The 17,379-nt window shown below is 35.5% G+C and overlaps 2 long non-coding RNA genes across 2 annotated transcripts in view; one reads left to right on the forward strand and one right to left on the reverse strand.

The window, feature by feature from the left end:
- Positions 1-7,968: 7,968 nt before the first annotated feature.
- On the reverse strand, positions 7,969-9,147 carry LOC142226319 (uncharacterized). The gene is made up of 3 exons (XR_012719653.1): positions 8,836-9,147; positions 8,691-8,757; positions 7,969-8,498 (listed from the first exon to the last, which is right to left on the reverse strand). It is a non-coding gene; the product is annotated as an uncharacterized LOC142226319 (long non-coding RNA).
- Positions 9,148-9,187: 40 nt separating this feature from the next.
- Positions 9,188-17,379, forward strand: part of LOC142226320 (uncharacterized) — a 173,341-nt gene continuing 165,149 nt past the window's right edge. The window contains exon 1 of the long non-coding RNA XR_012719654.1: positions 9,188-9,460. This is a non-coding gene — a long non-coding RNA (uncharacterized LOC142226320). The remainder of the gene's footprint in view (positions 9,461-17,379) is intronic.

Consider the following 17,379-nt stretch of genomic DNA (forward strand, 5'->3'; position numbering starts at 1 on the left):
GCCATATTATTTTCATTTAAGCGATATGTTCGCATTATCGCGCTAAAATAACCATTTTTTCACTGTTACTTTTCTTTAATAATCCATTTTAAAGACTTTTTCAATTGTTTCTTTGGATCATTGCCCATCAAGTTATTATAAAGTTTGCGAAAAATGTTATAATTTTATTCTGCTCTTACTGATGGATATATAGGAAAAAAAACTTGTAAATATATATGTATCGGAAAAATCTCCGTTGTGTCAACGTAATATGTCCAATGAAGGGTGAATTTTCTGTTAAGTAATGAAATGTTTCGTACTAGAAACGAAAAATTTCATTGTGTTAATGGAATTGTATTTTGTTGTATTAACAGGAAAGTATCTTCGGCTCAATTGTAATTCCATCTTCTTTTTGTATAGAATAACATACATATTTCGTTAGGAGGATGAAATATGTCGTAAACTTGCTTTGATTGTTATATAAATTGTAGACAGTATATATTGATATATGAGGGTTATATCAGATTTTGGATCTATAAGGGTTCAATGTAATAAAAAGTAATGATAAAAGATCCGCCGACAATATGACAAGATCGCGTTTATCTAATAAATATTTGGATGCATTGATTTTTATGAAGTTACTTAACACAAATGTACGAAAATATACCTACATTGAGAAAAATATAGACCTAATATGGAAGATTATGCAACTTAAATTTTAGGGCTCAAAATTTACGCAATGCTAAGGACAAAATTCTTTAAAACAATGACATTTTAATTAAAGGAAAGTTTATAATCCTTGCTTCAAACATTTTTTTCATTAAATTTAGGACACAAATCTTGAAATTTTGCATCTCTCTGCTGAAATTGTAGATCTTTGAAGTAAGGCAAATTTTCCTTAAAATAAAGAAAAACATTTTTAACTTAAATAAATCGTCTTTAACTTAACTGACATATTGAATTTTTAAATTTAAGATAAAAACGCTTCAAATATAGGCTAAGACTTATTTTAAGGATTTGCATCTTTGGTTTAAAGTTTTTTTTTAGCATTAAGAAAAAACTTTGAAGTACCTGGCATAATTTGGATTTTGAAATTGGAATGTGTTTGTACATAAATATCTTTATTAACCCTCTAATGCCCCAATTTTTTTGCCAGCTGATTAAATTTTCAATGTTAACGACACATAAGCAAGAGAACTAAGCAAGACAAATTTATACCGTAAAAATATGCTGCAAAGCCTCTTGAATAGTTTCAAATAATTTTTATTTTGCCCATTTTTGTTATCTTAAGGTGTGTTTTACTAAAAGCTTCCTTATGAAATGGGCTTGGGCATTAGAGGATTAATATATCGAAAAAAGAAAATAAAAACTCGATGAATGAGATCTGTATCCAATTTTAATTTTATTGATCCTATATTTAAAGACAGGGAGGTCCGTAAAAATGTCTTTATTTTAAAGAAGCCGCATCTTTGGCTCGGAATCAATACCAAAATCCTTAAGGGAAGGTCAAAATCTTTGGATCCAAGTAAACTTTTTTTGAGTGTAGTATAATCAAAATCCCTGAAATATTTTGCTGAGTAAGATAGCGATATGAAATTTTAATTCATTTCATCATTTTTTGATTTTCTTTTCTTCATAATGTTGAGTTGGACTAAGTATTCGTTAAGTATGATAGAAATTTGAAATTGCTTTTTAATTTACCCTTATGTTCTTTTGTAGAGTTTTTTGTTAATAAAATTGAATTAAACTAAACTGGTTTAATATACAACAATTTTTTGGCGCTGTAGATTGTTGTTATTACTTAAAATATTGAAAAAATCCTGAAATTTTCGGGATATCGAAAAAATCCCGGTATTCTATATTTTAAAATTCCGAATCCAGGGATTTATAAAAATCGATCCGGATGACAGCCCTAATTGGAAAGTATCCCAATTTGGGACCAGGAAAATAATGGCATCACTGATTGCATCTACCAATTGTTTTGTGTGAACGACCCATTTCTTAACTGGATAGTAATAGGGTAGAAATAGTAAATTTGGCAACACTGTATCAAATAGTGCAATATCAATGTCCCACCTCCTCCCCGATAGAGGAAACATTCATACACTACATATGTATATAAACACATTTGGGTGTAACCCCATTGCTATCCCCATCTCCAGTTTAATTAGTAAGTATTAACTCTCTGGTGTCGCTCTTTCTCTCTCTCCCCCTCTTTTTTTGGTATAGATTTTGTCAATAATCGGGATTGCATAGATAATGTTTACTAAGTCACCCATTCATTTGTTATTTAATTCTCCTGGCGGAAATCGACCACAATAAGAAATCAACATTATATGTAATTATCTTCAACGTCATTATCTGCAGGCTTATCTGCTGCAAACATAATGCCGCCATCATTGGCAGTCGTCATGCCGATGCTTTAATATATCCGAGTGCAAGGCAATAACACTTGCCTGTGGGTTTGTTAATATAACGAAATATGCATATGTATGTATGTGTCATAGAACTTTTCGGTAGTGTAAGTGCGCTACTTGTGTGTATCTATCCCATCTTCAGAGCACTACTATTCTAGGCATATAAAGATGGCAATGATGATGTTCATGGCGTCGAAAAGCAAGAGCGAGCGTATAAACGTGTGATACGAATTGCCAGCCATATTATTCTCAATTTCTTTGTCTGGCGTCGTCTGTTGAATGTGTGCATTCTTCTCAGTGCAGTACATTCCAATGTCTAAGGCGAATCCCATCATGACGGTCGACTGCTCCAAGAGGTCTTTGCACGAAAAAGGTACATCCATATCTAGCTATCTATGATTATGTACTCGTCTGTGTATGTATCCCAGTCCATTGCCATGTAGATTGGGTAATGTGGATCTTCGTTTCTTTTCGTCTTAAACCCTCCCACATCCCCCCAAAATAGCATCATCGATTCCAGCTACAGTGCAGCATCATCATAGATCTCTTTTAGATTTTTCACCACTTCTCCTTCGCTTGGGTTGGGTGATTTAGTGCCTTGTTGTTGTTGGAATCTCATTTGGATATATGTGACTGTGTTGCTGCTGCAGTCGCTGTTTCTCGTCGTTTCATAGTCCGTTTGTGGTGCTCTTGTCGTTGGCTTGAAGTTCTGGGTCGTCTTTTTTCCTATTTCGTTTCGATTGTTTTGTTCGAACGTCGGGTTTTGTTGAATAAAATGTCTTTATCCAGAGTTGAGGTCCAAGGGGCCTTGAATGTTTTTTGTAAAGGAGTTTAAGAGGGGGCTGTACTACTGGTCAGAGAATGAAGCCGACCCATTTTTTTCGGCGGCGGCTGACACTAAATTTTTTTCTCCAGTGGCGTCGGCTTGACGGCTAAGCCGATATTAACAGCCAATTTCTCATATCCGAAACGAATGCTTTCGTTCAACTAAAATGTCATAAACAGCTGATTTTCCTTTGTAAATTCAGCTGTTTTGGACATTCTAGTCGAACGAAATCATTCGTTTCGGATATGAGAAATTGGCAGTAATTTTTCCATTCGGCGGCGGACAATTATCTATTATAAAATCAATTTGAAGTTATTCGAATGGTAATAAGATTAGTTGTACAACTAATCTTACAATCAAATTTACATTTCTTTAAATTTTCTGAGATAAATTTTTGCAAAACTATTATAGCAGCTTGAAATTGATTGATTGTTTGAAAATTTGGTCAAAAAATACGACTATTATTAATACATTTTTCTAATTTAAATCGATATTTTTGATTAATTGGCGGCTAAATTTGAGTCTAGATGAGTTGACATATTTGGCGGCGGCGTCGACTGGCAAAAAATGGACGGCGGCGACTGAAATCAGCGGCGATACTGGTGCAATATACCAGGGGCTTAAAGTTAGACTAATACACTCGGATTGTGAAGGATTCTTTCTGCAGATTTGACGTCCATGTTACGACGTAGGTATAAGGCCGGTATGCACCTCTAGCGAAATTTTCGGTAGCAAAAATTTATTTAAGTCTACAACAAAAAAAAAAACAGATATGTGTACACAAATTTTAAACCAGCTAATCGCTTTTAAAAATTGTTAATATATGTTCCAAATATTCCTCAAATAAATTGTTTATTATTTACAGACCTTTTACGCACACAATGATTGTAATAAATTAAATGTTTGCTGCCAAAATATGCTTTTGACAACCCTGTTATTTTCATTAGAGGTGCGTACCAGCTTACGAAATTGAACGCTACCGAAAATTTCGTTAGCATAAATAGCAATGCATTTCTTATGGGAATGAAATTTTTCGCTAGAGGTGCATACCGGCCTATAGGTGGTACAGAGAAAAATCATGGAAATGATAATATCAAGCACCAAAATTAGTTCATACAATTAAAAAATATTGAAAGAATATGTAATTTAGAGTTCCTCACAGGAAAAAATTGATTCAATAAATTTTTAATTCATCCCATTAATTTTTTGATTAAAACTTCTTCAATTACAAAAATTATAGTATCAATCAGAGAATTAATTAGAAATAAAAAATTAACTTGATTAAAAAATTGATTGATTTCTTCCGGCACTTAATTTTTTAATTGATTCAATTAAAAAATTAAAAACTAATATTTTTCTAAAAGATGCAATTAATTTTTTATTGTGTTAATGTTTATTTATTTACAATTTGTTTGCCTTAGATAAAATAGTTTTCTTGTAATTTTACATGAGTTTATACTTTCTTATGAATTTTCCGATTATAATTATACTTAAATTTTTCTTTAGATTTGAGTCAAAATTGAAGTAGAGAATAGTATGAAACTAATTATTTCCGAACGAAATTGTATGTTTAATTGTATTTTTTTATTTAATTAATATATTAATTTGGATAATAAACATATTAATTGAAAACGTAAACATTTAAAAAATTTTTTTATTAATTTCTCAATAAAATTTTTAATTGGAAATATTTTGGTGATAGTCTTTTTGTGCATTATAATCTATCGCCACCAGTATGAAACTAATTATTTCCGAACGAAATTGTATGTTTAATTGTATTTTTTTATTTAATTAATATATTAATTTGGATAATTAACATATTAATTGAAAACGTAAACATTTTCAATTTTTTTTATACCCTCCATCATAGGATGGGGGTATATTAACTTTGTCATTCCGTTTGTAACACATCGAAATATTGCTCTAAGACCCCATAAAGTATATATATTCTGGGTCGTGGTGAAATTCTGAGTCGATCTAAGCATGTCCGTCCGTCCGTCCGTCCGTCCGTCTGTTGAAATCACGCTAACTTCCGAACGAAACAAGCTATCGACTTGAAACTTGGCACAAGTAGTTGTTATCGATGTAGGTCGGATGGTATTGAAAATGGGCCATATCGGTCCACTTTTACGTATAGCCCCCATATAAAGGGACCCTCAGATTTGGCTTGTGGAGCCTCTAACAGAAGCATATTTCATCCGATCCGGCTGAAATTTGGTACATGGTGTTGGTATATGGTCTCTAACAACCATGCAAAAATTGGTCCACATCGGTCCATAATTATATATAGCCCCCATATAAACCGATCCCCAGATTTGGCTTGCGGAGCCTAAACGAGAAGCAAATTTCATCCGATCCGGCTGAAATTTGGTACATGATGTTGGTATATGGTCTCTAACAACCATGCAAAAATTGGTCCACATTGGTCCATAATTATATATAGCCCCCATATAAACCGATCCCCAGATTTGGCTTGAGAAGCCTAAAAGAGAAGCCAATTTCATCCGATCCGGTTGAAATTCGGTACATGGTGTTGGTATATGGTCTCTAACAACCATGCAAAAATTGGTCCACATCGGTCCATAATTATATATAGCCCCCATATAAACCGATCCCCAGATTTGGTTTGCGGAGCCTCAAAGAGAAGAAAATTTCATCCGATCCGGCTGAAATTTGGTACACGATCAGAGAATGAAGCCGACCCATTTTTGTCGGCGGCGGCGGACACTAAATTTTTGCCTCCGGCGGCGGCGGCTTGACGGCTGAGCCGATATAAATTTGTTCACTCGGCGGCGGACAATTATCCATTATAAAATCAATTTCAAGTTAATCGAATGGTAATGAGATTAGTTGTACAACCTATCTTACAAACAAATTTACTTTTCGTTCAAATTTTCTGAGCCAAATTTTGGCTAAATTATTATAGCAGATCAAATATGTTTGGTTGTGTTCAAAATTTTGGAAAAAATACCACAATTTAATAAAAAAATTTCTGATTTAAATCGATATTTTTGATTACTTGGCGGCTAAATTTGAGTCGAGATGAGTCGACATATTCGGCGGCGGCGTCGACTGGCAAAAAATGGTCGGCGGCGACTGCAATCGGCGGCGCGACTCGGCGGCTTCATTCTCTGTACACGATGTTGGTATATGGTCTCTAACAACCATGCAAAAATTGGTCCATATCGGTTTTTAATTATATATAGCCCCCATATAAACCGATGCCCAGATTTGGCTTGTGGAGCCTCTAAGAGAAGCATATTTCATCCGATCCCGCTGAAATTTGGTACATGGTGTTGGTATATGGTCTCTAACAATCACGCAAAAATAGGTCCACATCGGTCCTTAATTATATATAACCCCCATATAAACCGATCCCCAGATTTGGCTTGCGGAGCGTCAAAGAGAAGCAAATTTCATCCGATCCGGCTGAAATTTGGTACATGATGTGGGTATATGGTCTCTAACAACCATGCAAAAATTGGTCCACATCGCTTCATAATTATATATAGCCCCCATATAAACCGATCCCCAGATTTGGCTTGCGAAGTCTCCAAGAGAAGTAAATTTCATCCAAGCCGGTTGTAATTTGGAACATGGTGTTAGTATATGATCTTTAACAACCGTGCCAGAATTGGTCCATATCGGTCCATAATTATATATAGCCCCCATATAAAACGTTCTCCAGATTTGACCTCCGGAGCCTCTTGGAGGAGCAAAATTCATCCGATCCGGTTCAAATTAGGAACGTGGTGTTAGTATATGGTCGCTAACAACCATACCAAAATTGGTCCAATCACACAAAAATTGGTCCATATCGGTTCATAATCATGGTTGCCACTAGAGCCAAAAATTATCTAGCAAAATTTTATTTCTATAGAAAATTTTGTCAAAATGTTATTTCTATAGAAAATTTTGTCAAAATTTTATTTCTAGAGAAAATTTTGTTAAAATTTTATTCGGTTCATAATAAAATTTTCATCATTTTCACAATTTTATTTCTATAGAAAATTTTGTCAAAATTTTATTTCTATAGAAAATTTTGTTCAAATTTTATTCGGTTCATAATCATGGTTGCCACTCGAGCCACAAATAATCTACCAAGATTTTATTTCTATAGAAAATTTTGTCAAAAGTTTATTTCTATAGAAAATTTTGTTACAATTTTATTTCTGTAGAAATTTTTGTCAAAATTTTCTTTCTATACAATATTTTGTCAAAATTTTTATTTCTATAGAAAATTTTGTGAAAATTTTATTTCTATAGAAAATGTTGTTAAAATTTTATTTCTGTAGAAAATTTTGTCAAAATTTTATGTCTACTTTGTCAAACTGAATTCTATACGTATTGGATCGATCTTTTTTGATTTAAGTTATACCACGTATGGACTTCCATACAATTTAGAAGATGGTGTTAGGAGGTTTTAAGATACCTTGCCATCGGCAAGCGTTACCGCAACTTAAGTAATTCGATTGTGGATGGCAGTGTTTAGAAGAAGTTTCTACGCAATCCATGATGGAGGGTACATAAGCTTCGGCCTGGCCGAACTTACGGCCGTATATACTTGTTTTTTATTAATTTCTCAATAAAATTTTTAATTGGAAATATTTTGGTGATAGTCTTTTTGTGCATTATAATCTATCGCCACCATATAAACCAACTAACTACCGATAATATTTTTCGATTTCGAAATTTATCTAATTAATTGTCAATTGAAACTGTTTCAATTCATTTCTGTATTTGGTTTGATTAAAAATTCATTCAATTATTTTTTAATTGAATAGTTTTTCATCTACATTTAAAATTATTATAAATATTTTAATCCCAACCGATCTTAGATAATAAATTATATTTCAAGGCCTGATTACAAAGGCGTTTGCAGGTTCTCCAATGCATTTGGGCAATATTTGCATATATTTATTTACAATTTTGTATGTAGGTAGCTGTGTGTAATCGAATATATCTCTCTCATTGGTGCGCTCCCTATATTACAGTCATCGTCATTCGTTAGTTCTTCACCGATGATATCGTGTTCGGTTTTCTTTGTTGTTGTTGTTGGTTCTGTTATTGTATTATAGAGGTGGAGAAGCGCACAATGCACTTTTTGATTGTATTTGTCACTTCCTCTATCGTTGTTTAACAATGAACAAGACCATCATCCATACAACGGCCATGTCTCTGTCCGTGTCATTGCCATCCAATAATCGCCGGAATGTAAAAGCAACAAACCACTGAAGAAATAACACTTGGTTCATTTTCATGAGTGTATTGGAGCACTTGTTTCATTAAGAAAAAAAAATTGTGAGTGCAATTGAAAAATAGCAAGAAAAGAAATAAATATATAAAATATAAAAAAATATGGTGAAAGTAAACAAAATTAATAAAAAAACACATATAACTTAAACAACTCCACAATTTAAAGAAAACCAAAGAAATATATATTTATACGATATAAAATTTACAGTTACCAAACAAACAGTGTTGTATTTCAGTCATCGTCCTAAGGGCCGTTTACACGCAACGAACAAATTTTCTCTACACAAAAAAAACAAAGGTGAAGGTGATTTTTCATATATTTTTTGTTTGGGTGATTTTTGTTTTATTAGTGCATACCATCATCGTCATTTGAGTTTGTTGTGTCTGTTAAATATCCGCATAAAATATTCTTATTGCACGGACGGTTCGTTTTCTTGGTGGTGTCGATGTTTTTGTTATTTTCTGCATTCATTACTTTCGATTCGATTGCTGCCGCCTACCCCGTACCGCACCGTTCGATCTGTCACCGCTGTTTAACCGTTGTCGTCGTGGATGTTATAAATCTTTCAATGGCAGACAGTGAAGTTTATTTGCTTACTATGAGTGCGAGTAAAGTTTTTTCTTTTTGTTTGTCTGTGGCTGGTATTACAGTTTCAAAAAAAAAAAGCAAAAAACATGCCAAGAAAAAAACTGAAAATTGATATAAAACAATGTAAAGAGTGAATAAAACGACGAATGTATATATATATGCAAACAAACAAATTTACAATAAAAAAACGCATAATCACAACAATCCCAAAGAAGGAAATGACAAACAATATGCACTACATATGGATGGAAGAAAGAATGACCAAATGGATGCATTGATGATGAACGGAGGGACAGACATTTGAATAAAAACAACACCACAGTTATTCTGATTACATTGCAATGTGAATCTTGTGTCTTTCAATGCCCGTCTGTTTCATTCACTTGCAAATTGGTAAGTTTTCCAAACGAAATCGAAAAGTCAAAACTGCATACGAGTATATCTGCAAGCATTTTAAATTCCGACGGCATTTTCACAAAGATAAAATAAAAATATTTAGTTACTTGCAAGAAATCAGAAAAGGAAAAGAACTGGGACATTATTAGCCAAACTTGGGAATATTATTATTAAAATTTTGGCTTTATGCCAAGTCATAGCAAAATTCGGGTAATCATGTTTTTTTTTTTCTTTGAGGAAAAGTGGGAATTATTTGTAAGATTTTTGGCTAATGGTTGGAAATATCAGACGTTTTTTTCTCACAAAGATTTTGTAAATTTCGTATTACAAAACAGACTAAAGGGGTTTCCAATAAGAGGTGTTAATTTGATTTAGTTGAAACTGAGTTCATGAGTTTCTCACATCAGTACAATTTACATAAATTGTGTCTGTCTAGAACTTCATATAGCGCTAAAGACATTTTCATAATTTTTAATTCACATTGTTTCTTCGAAAATATGAAATTTTATTAAGCAACAGAAAAAAATGTTATTTAAATTTTCTTCAATTTGACGAAAATTATTAACTTGTTTGTATCATGTTGCAATTACTAAAATATTTTAGTTAAAATTTTCAAATATAAATCTACATTTTCTTTCATGGTGGGTTCAATTTTTTCTGGGTGTGAGTAATTGCCCAGCAAAAAAATTTGGAAGTTCTTCCAAAGGCACAACTTTAAAAGTACTTCCAGAAGATGCACTCCCAATGATGTTCTTTATTTGAACTACCCAGGAAGTTCTTTTAATTCAATTTTTTATAATTTGGTTTTTTTCATACTTTTAATGGGTAATTTTAACTTTTTTGTTTCAAATAGGTTAAAAACGGAGTAAGAATTTATAAAAGGGTACAAATCATTTAAATATTGTCGAAAAAAATGCTAAATCCAATCTAAAACAATTGCGAATTTTTTAAAATATTTGATGCCAAACGTTCCACACAAGCGTAAGAATGCATTAAAACTCATAAAAAAATTTTAAAAATTATTTATTTTTCAAAATATCACAAAATGTCTTAATTCACATCCAAAACATTGAATTCGGATCTCACCTGAAGAAGTGATGCAAATTCAGTGTAACGGCTGTTGAAATGGAGGACTTCCGTCCTATGACAAGCCCATGTTAAATTCATCGCTTCTGCGTCAATTTTGCACCACTTCCGGATCCAAAAAGAACATTTTCATTACTGTTTTGGCGATGCTTTTTTTGCTGGGTGGACATACGTTTTTAGGTTAGGTTAGGTTATGTGGCAGCCCGATGTATCAGGCTCACTTAGACTATTCAGTCCATTGTGATACCACAGTGGTGAACTTCTCTCTTATCACTTAGTGCTGCCCGATTCCATGTTAAGCTCAATGACAAGGGTCCTCCTTTTTATAGCCGAGTTTGAACGGCGTTCCACATTCCTGTGAAACCACTTATAGAAGCTTTGAAACCCTCAGAAATGTCACCAGCATTACTGAGGTGGGATAATCCACCGTTGAAAAACTTTTTGTGTTCGGTCGTAGCAGGAATCGAACCCACGACCTTGTGTATGCAAGGCGGGCATGCTAACCATTGCACCACGTTTTTAGAAAATAAGGTAAAGGGTGATTCTTTTGAGGTTAGGATTTTCATGCATTAGTATTTGACAGATCACGTGGGATTTCAGACATGGTGTCAAAGAGAAAGATGCTCAGTATGCTTTGACATTTCACATTGCCACAACGTCGAATTTTCAGTGAATGGGCCCTAGAAAAGTTGGCAGAAAATCCGCTTTTTTATCGACAAATTTTGTTCAGCGATGAGGCTCATTTCTGGTTGAATGGCTACGTAAATAAGCAAAATTGCCGCATTTGGAGTGAAGAGCAACCAGAAGCCGTTCAAGAACTGCCCATGCATCCCGAAAAATGCACTGTTTGGTGTGGTTTGTACGCTGGTGGAATCATTGGACCGTATTTTTTCAAAGATGCTGTTGGACGCAACGTTACGGTGAATGGCGATCGCTATCGTTCGATGCTAACAAACTTTTTGTTGCCAAAAATGGAAGAACTGAACTTGGTTGACATGTGGTTTCAACAAGATGGCGCTACATGCCACACAGCTCGCGATTCTATGGCCATTTTGAGGGAAAACTTCGGAGAACAATTCATCTCAAGAAATGGACCGGTAAGTTGGCCACCAAGATCATGCGATTTGACGCCTTTAGACTATTTTTTGTGGGGCTACGTCAAGTCTAAAGTCTACAGAAATAAGCCAGCAACTATTCCAGCTTTGGAAGACAACATTTCCGAAGAAATTCGGGCTATTCCGGCCGAAATGCTCGAAAAAGTTGCCCAAAATTGGACTTTCCGAATGGACCACCTAAGACGCAGCCGCGGTCAACATTTAAATGAAATTATCTTCAAAAAGTAAATGTCATGGACCAATCTAACGTTTCAAATAAAGAACCGATGAGATTTTGCAAATTTTATGCGTTTTTTTTTTTAAAAAGTTATCAAGCTCTTAACAAATCACCCTTTAGTAGCAACAGCTATGACGAATGGATTACCCTATGGAGAGGTGGTTAATGTTTTTGTGGTCGTTATTGGTCTCAGTTCCGATCAAACGCCAAAAATGTCAGTGGTGTATTATCCCCTATCAGTAATGCTGGTGCCATTTCTGAGTGTTTCAAAGCTCGGGCTATAAAAAGGAGGTTCCTTGTCATTAAGCCAAACGTAGAATCAGGCAGCACACAGTGATAAGAGAGAAGTTAGCCACTGTGGTATCACTATGTACTGAAGAGTTTAAGTGAGCCTGAAATAACGGACTGCCAGGTTAGGTTAGGTGGCAGCCCGATGTCTCAGGCGCATTTAGACTATTCAGTCCATTGTGATACCACAGTGGTGAACTTCTCTCTTATCGGTTTATATGGGGGCTATATATAATTATGGACCGATGTGGACCAAATTTTGCATGGTCATTAGAGACCATATACTAACACCATGTACCAATTTTCAGCCGGATCGGATCAAATTTGCTTTTCTTAGAGATTCCGCAAGCCAAATCGTGGGATCGGTTTATATGGGGGCTATATATAATTATTGACCGATGTGGACCAATTTTTGCATAGTTTCTAGAGACCATATACTTACACCATGTACCAAATTTCAGCCGGATCGGATGAAATTTGCTTCTCTTAGAGGCTAGGCAAGCCAAATCGGGGGATCGGTTTATATGGAGGCTATATAACATATAATTATGGACCGATGTGGACAAATTTTTGCATGGTTGTTAGAGATCATATGCTGACACCATGTACCAAATTTCAGCCGGATCGGATGAAATTTGCTTCTCTTAGAGTCCCCGCAAGCCAAATTTGGGGGTCCGTTTATATGGGGGCTATACGTAAAATAACAACTACTTGTGCCAAGTTTCAAGTCGATAGCATGTTTCGTTCGGAAGTTAGCGTGATTTCAACAGACGGACGGACATGCTTAGATCGACTCAGAATTTCACCACGACCCAGAGTATATATAAGTTACTTTATGGGGTCTTAGAGCAATATTTCGATGTATTACAAACGGAATGACAAAGTTAATATACCCCCATCCTATGGTGGAGGGTATAAAAACAAAAGCAAAAATGTAATTGATTGTAAAACGAGTAATAAGGTCGTGAGGTTTAATTCTTTGTAGTTTTCTTCTCATGTTGGCGAATTGTCAAAGTCCTGCTTCGCCCAGTTTGACATGATGTTGCAGTCTTTCATTATTTCTCTTAGCGAGGGTCGTGGGTTCAATCCCTGCTTCCACCGAACATCAAAAGGGTTTTCAACGGTGTATTATTCCCTCTCAGTAATGCTGCTGACTTTACCGTTCGGATTCGGCCATAAAAGAAGGTCCCTTGTCATTGAGCTCAACATGGAATCGGGCTGCACTCAGAGAGAAGTTCAAGACTGCGGTTTTAGAATGGTCCAAGTGAGCCTGAAATATCGGGCTGTCACAATACCTAAGCTAACCTAACGTAAGCGTTGTTCGTTTGTAAGATGATTCATAGTTAAATTCTAGACCAAACTGAAGATGTTCGACATTGAAACAAAACAGGAAACGTACGTCGGCTGTGTAAACCAGTGTTGCCAGAAAAGATAGATAATAGCTAAAAAATTACCATTTAGTATCCACCTTACGAGTATTGCAACCCAAAAATATGGTCGTTAACTAAATGAGTAATGAAATTTCGGCTAAAGAAGACACCAGTATTTCGCCGTAAAGGACGGTTTTTTAAGAGCTAGAGGAAAATTAAAAAATACATAAAATTCAGAAAGATGCCTGAAATCTCTATTTGGAATCGATAGTACGGTCCATATAATTTAATGTTTGAAGATTATGACAAAAGACTAAGCGTCCAAATTTGTCATAATCTTTTCAAGATTTCGGTCGGAATCTCACCAAAACATGCTTCAATGTTGTCTTCCAATGCGTCAATCACAAAAAAAAAATAGCCCAAAGGCGTTAAAGCGCACAATCTAGATCGGTCCTGAACGTGAAATAAAATGTTCACCGAACTCGACTCTCAATAACTCAATTGTTACGCGAAATGTTGCCAGTATCCCCAATTCGATTGGACTCAGGAGTGTAGTGATGGAGCCGTGTTTCATCCATTGTCACATATCGACGAAAAAACTCGGGAGTATTACGAGTTAACAACTGCAAACACCGCTCAGAATCATCAACAAGTTGTTGTTTTTGGTCAAATGTGAGCTCGCGCGGCACCCATTTTTCACAGAGCTTCCGCATATCCAAATATTGATGAATGATATGACCAACACGTTCCCTTGATATCTTTAAGGCCTCTGCTATCTCGATCAACTTCATTTTATGGTCATTCAAATTATTTTGTGGATTTTTTTGATGTTTTCGTCGGTAACCACCTCTTTCGGGCGTCCACTGACGAAAACATCAAAAAAATCCACAAATGATTGTGAATGATCAAAGGAACGTGTTGGTCTTATCATTCATCAATATTTGGATATGCGGAAGCTCTGTGCAAAATGGGTGCCGCGCGAGCTCACATTTGACCAAAAACAACAACTTGTTGATGATTCTGAGCGGTGTTTGCAGCTGTTAACTCGTAATACACCCGAGTTTTTCGGTCGATATGTGACAATGGATGAAACATGGCTCCATCACTACACTCCTGAGTCCAATCGACAGTCGGCTGAGTGGACAGCGACCGGTGAACGGTCTCCGAAGCGTGGAAAGACTCAAAAGTCCGCTGGCAAAGTAATGACCTGTGTTTTTTGGGATGCGCATGGAATAATTTTTATCGATTATCTTGAGAAGGGAAAAACCATCAACAGTGACTATTATATGGCGTTATTGGAGCGTTTGAAGGTCGAAATGGCGGCAAAACGGTCCCATATGAAGAAGAAAAAAATGTTGTTCCACCAAGACAATGCACCGTGCCGCAAGTCATTGAGAACGATGGCAAAAATTCATGAATTGGGCTTCGAATTGCTTTCCCACCCACCGTATTCTCCAGATCTGGCCCCAGCGACTTTTTCTTGTTCTCAGACCTCAAAAGGATGCTCGCAGGAAAAAAATTTGGCTGCAATGAAAAGGTGATCACCGAAACTGAGGCCTATTTTGAGGCAAAACCAAAATGGTATCAAAAAATTGGAAGGTCGTTATAATCGTTGTATCGCTCTTGAAGGGAACTATGTTGAATAATAAAAACGTATTTTGACAAAAAAATGTGTTTTTCTTTGTTAGACCGGGGACTTATCAGCCAACCTGTTATGAGCTTCGTCCCTAACGAATTTTGCACCGTTAGATAAAGACATACCAGTTTTTCGTTTTTCAAATCCTTGTTTAAATCTTGAATGCCATTGATAATAGGTATCCCCATATACAATATGCTCACGACTGAAGTGAGTTTCGTTTATTCTTAGGTGCACTTAATGATGTCTATGGTTTACCAATATGATGTTCACGATTGTAAATCTCATCTATAAGATCTTTATTTTCATACAAATCGAATTCAATTGCAATCGAAAGAAGCTTAGTTAGTAGTTGCCTTCTTTACTTTAGCATGGAGTACAGCACGTAATAACTTTCTTTGCTTTTATTCGCATTCCTTTGCAATCTATCATTATACGAGTCTAAGATGTACATTCGTTGGCTTTGTTGTCTGTAAACTTCAATAACGATAGTTACTTTATTTACGTTCTTATACATAGAGATAGAGTACAAATTAGCCTTTTGCCTAACGAATTCTTGTATGACGAAAGAAATTGGAAATTGCAATGGATGTAAAGTTAATTGGATACGGTTAGCTCAGGTGGTTGGGCTATTAGAGACTAACTCAGGGCGATTTCTTTTCTATAAAATGGGTGTTCGACTAAAATTTCTCTCATTGTATTTCTTCCTAAAATGATTATGACATTCCAAAAGTTATTGCTAATTTATAATAATGTATCGTATCCCAAGTCAAAAAAAAAAACTGTGCTAATATCCGTAATATTTTATTATCAATTTCGAAGATGTTGTCCACTGGACTATATTCCCAAATGGGGTGAAAGTCTCTCAAATTAAAGTATCGTTTAAGATTACTTCAATTCAGTGTTACGAAAACTGTCGTTAATGTCGTTAATATTTTGTTATCAATTTCGAAAATGTTGCACTTTTTATTAAAATCGAAAACTCCAGTGGACCATATTCTCATGAGGGGTGAAAGTCTCTCAAATTAAAGTATCGGATAAAATTATTTCAAATCAGCATCGGCATACTACCCGTTTCCCCATCTCCAGGCCGATTGTAAAGGCTGTGCACGTTTGCTGCACGTTCGCTGGTTGACAGTCCTGTCTGGACTGAGTGTAGCATACCAGTCCAACCGATTGTCAAGAAACGTTTCAGAAACAGCATAAAACACTGACCTCATTGTTGCGATTGTTGGCCAGATGCGAGGGAACACTGCAGCCCTCGTACCGACAATTTTCTCATACTCAACACCCCAGCAAAAAAATTGGAAGTTCTTCCAACGGCACAATTTTAAAAGCACTTCCAGAAGATGTACTCCCTATGGAGTACTACACAGCAAGTTCTTTTCATTAAAATTTTTATAACGTGCTTTTTTTTGGGTAATTTTAACTTTTTTGTTTCAAATCGGTTAAAAACAGTTTAAGATTTCATAAAATGGTACAAATTATTTAAATTTTGTCGAAAAAAATGCTAAATTCAATATGAAAAAATTGTGATAAGTCCCCGGTCTAACAAAGAAAACACATTTTTTGTCAAAATTCGTTTTTATTATTCAACATAGTTCCCTTCAAGAGCGATACAACGATTATAATGACCTTCCAATTGTTTGATACTATTTTGGTAGTACTCCTTCGGTTTTGCGTCAAAATAAGCCTCAGTTTCGGCGATCACCTTTTCATTGCAGCCAAATTTTTTTCCTGCGAGCATCCTTTTGAGGTCTGAGAACAAGAAAAAGTCGCTGGGGGCCAGATCTGAAGAATACGGTGGGTGGGGAAGCAATTCGAAGCCCAATTCATGAATTTTTGCCATCGTTCTCAATGACTTGTGGCGCGGTGCGTTGTCTTGGTGGAACAACACTTTTTTCTTCTTCATATGGGGCCATTTTGTCGCGATTTCGACCTTCAAACGCTCCAATAACGCCATATAATAGTCACTGTTGATGGTTTTCCCCTTCTCAAGATAATGGATAAAAATTATTCCATGCGCATCCCAAAAAACAGAGGCCATTACTTTGCCAGCGGACTTTTGAGTCTTTCCACGCTTCGGAGACCGTTCACCGGTCGCTGTCCACTCAGCCGACTGTCGATTGGACTCAGGAGTGTAGTGATGGAGCCATGTTTCATCCAATGTCACATATTACGAGTTAACAGCTGCAAACACCGCT

The sequence above is a fragment of the Haematobia irritans genome, chromosome 2 (assembly GCF_050003625.1).
Source record: "Haematobia irritans isolate KBUSLIRL chromosome 2, ASM5000362v1, whole genome shotgun sequence".
Lineage (NCBI taxonomy): Eukaryota > Metazoa > Arthropoda > Insecta > Diptera > Muscidae > Haematobia > Haematobia irritans.